Source organism: Rhipicephalus microplus, chromosome 7 (assembly GCF_043290135.1).
Source record: "Rhipicephalus microplus isolate Deutch F79 chromosome 7, USDA_Rmic, whole genome shotgun sequence".
In the NCBI taxonomy this organism is placed as follows: domain Eukaryota; kingdom Metazoa; phylum Arthropoda; class Arachnida; order Ixodida; family Ixodidae; genus Rhipicephalus; species Rhipicephalus microplus.
Genome location: NC_134706.1, coordinates 165,338,630 through 165,341,479, shown reverse-complemented (window position 1 = coordinate 165,341,479; position 2,850 = coordinate 165,338,630). Strand labels below are relative to the sequence as shown.

At 49.5% G+C, this 2,850-nt stretch overlaps 1 long non-coding RNA gene across 1 annotated transcript; it reads right to left on the bottom strand.

Moving 5' to 3' along the window:
• Positions 1–621: 621 nt before the first annotated feature.
• Positions 622–2,457, bottom strand: LOC142767125 (uncharacterized). The gene is made up of 2 exons (XR_012884767.1): positions 1,640–2,457; positions 622–1,378 (listed from the first exon to the last, which is right to left on the bottom strand). It is a non-coding gene; the product is annotated as an uncharacterized LOC142767125 (long non-coding RNA).
• Between the last annotated feature and the right edge of the window lie 393 nt (positions 2,458–2,850).

Below are 2,850 nucleotides of genomic sequence, written 5' to 3'. Positions count from 1 at the left end.
ATCAACCACCTGTGAAAAGGGCGTTCACTTTCACAAGTATCCGACGGGATCAAAGCTAAGGAAGAAGTGTATAGTCATACTCAAGAGAGGGAAAGCGCCCCACGCCTTCATCGACTGTATGCAGCTAGCACTTTGCTGGCAGTGACTTTGCTATACTCGCCCTACGCTTTTTCGGTACGCTTTCAGTAAGCTTTCAACCGTGGTTCAGCGCCCCACCAGTACTTCAGCCATTCATTGCACGCAGGCTACAGGCGTAGGCGACTTGCATCAGGTGAGGTGCCAGCCAAAAACCTACTGCGAAAGCCCCTAGACAGGGAGCCGACGATGCGACCTCCATATCGCCTCGTGTAGGCACACCTCATGAGCAAACCTGAGCAGCGCGGGACATCTCATGCTGCAGCTTTATTTGGTTTGTGTACAGCTTTATCTGGTTCTAGAACACTGAAACCTGCTGTCGCTGTTTAGTGTACATTAGCTAAAGGCTGTCACAATAATTTTTGTAGCCCTGTGTGTGGTGTAAGGGTAGGAGGTTTGATGGCAGGTATGGCGGGTTTCTTCACGGTAGCTGGCTCCTCGCTGTCATTGGCATAGCTGATCTTCGCCAGTGAGGAGATGCATTCGTAAAAGAGACAGAACGAAAGTTTATTTACATGATAGTTGAAAGGTAGGAACTGTACAGGGATTCAGAAGATCCCGCATTTTGTACAACAGAGATTCAGTTCATGAATCAGCTCATGATTCCGCTCATGATTCGGGTTCAGGCTTCCAGAACTCTCTCGAACATGGCAGTCTAAACACTCGATCCTGGAGACGGCTTCTTCAACGTCTTCCCAAGCTTCAGAACTGATGGTTCTTTTGTGATGATTTCGCGTCAGCGATGACAATAGCCGAGTTGAGAGGTTGACTTAGTGAGACCAGCCACAGTGGCACCGTCCCACGCTGTTCGAGCCAGTTCAACAAAATGTTTGTCTCACGAAACTTTGGTTGTCACCCGATCACTACCTGGAACCCCTACAGGACAGCGTCTTGGTGACTGGGTGCCTATGGGGTTGAGAGCATCCTAGCAGATCGGCTTACGCACAATGGTGTCTGCCCAGACGAACCGCGGGGCCAAACGTAACAGCTCCTCTGCCGCCCGGAACATCTCGGCTGGCCAGCGCTCCCAACCGCTGGGCACGAAGGGAATGGAACATGGTCGATGGCCTGGCTTGGAAGCTCCAGCTGCAAACTGGTAACCGACTCCCAAACCACCTCACAATGATCGACAACAGCAAAACAAACCACACAACACAATACCATGCTGCAGTCTGTTACAAGCTGCCACTCTAGCGTCGCCAGCGCGAAGTCGGCGACGGGAATGACAGCAGGTTGGTTCGTTCTGCACGCAAGCAGAGACAGCGAAGAGATCAGAGACGTGGGAAAACAAAACAAACTTTACTCGAGTGATATTGCAGCACACGGGATCTAATACAACACTTCAATACAACTAACAAAATACATCGACACTTGATACAACTAAAGAAATATATAACAGAAACAATAAATCAGCTTACGAGAGAGAACTATTACAAACTACACCAACTAACACAAGATAACTACAGAGGAGAAAGTTCGAAGATATAAACAGATGAATGCATACGTGTGATGACCGGCAGCGTTGTGTCCCCGACGATCGGATGCGAGAAGTCGAAGAGAGTTCTGGCACGACTGCGATGTCGGCGGTGTTGCAACGCTGGTGGCTCCGGGAGGCTAGTGCTTGCAGGTGACTTCGAGCAGGTTGAGCTAACTCGAGGCGAAGTCCCGATGTCTACGTTGCAGACGTTAATATCGCGTCACAACTGGACGAACGGCTAAGTTTAGGTGGCCAGCCGATACAGAGCCACACTAAAAACTTCTAGAAGAGATGCTTGTTGATCTGTTTCTGCACCATCTTGGTCAGCGACTAGTCTGCCTAGCAGGGCAAAATCCTGCGCTTAAATCCCCCTCGTGTCTCCTCGCTCTCTTCCTTGGGGACAAGAGACCTCTACCTGGGTCCAATCATGCGCGTTTAATTGAGGGGAACTCCGCCCCAAAAATATTTTGACCCCACCCCTTTTTAATAGGGAGAGGGCCCGCAACTAGCGACAGTGACAACCTGTCGGGTTGTTGTCATACGGCTTGGCCACCAGAGCGTTTCCCACGCTTTTCTCCGTGGGAACGGTCAACCACTTAGCTCTCAGCCGGGCGTCTTGTAGTCTAATCCTTGTACGGGGTATACCGCGGCCTTCTACGACCTTGCAGACGCCGCCACAGTTACAAAAGGATTAACCGTCGGCGGCGACGTTCTAAGGAGAGCACCCCATTTTGCACTTATCGGTTCCCTTTCATGTGCCGCCGTTTCTCACGGTCAGTCGGGGAGTACGGCGCCCGTTAATTGCCGTGACGCGGTGTCGCCGAAAATAGCCGTCCGTGACACAGTCCAATGCATTGGACTCGCTTAAAACCCTCCAGGTTTCTCAACAAACACAAACAAATTCTACTCTGAAATTTTGACAGAATTTTGTGCCGCCGAAGTTACAACATTCGTGGATGTTGAGACGTCTACTGAAGATCGATCAATTTTCCGTGCGAGAAAAACACACAAAGGCAAATACAATTTGGACCCAGATAACCATAAACACCCTCTTTCAAAACTAGCTTTCTCCTACCATCCGCACTACTAAGTTGTAACTAACATCTGCTGACTTCTCATTAACTAAATGAATCACAACCACTTGATTTTCACACAAATGCAGCCTGAAGTTACAAAAGGTATCTGGGCGCATTCTCTATTCTCTCATTGCATACATTCAAGGCGTAGTAATGAGTACC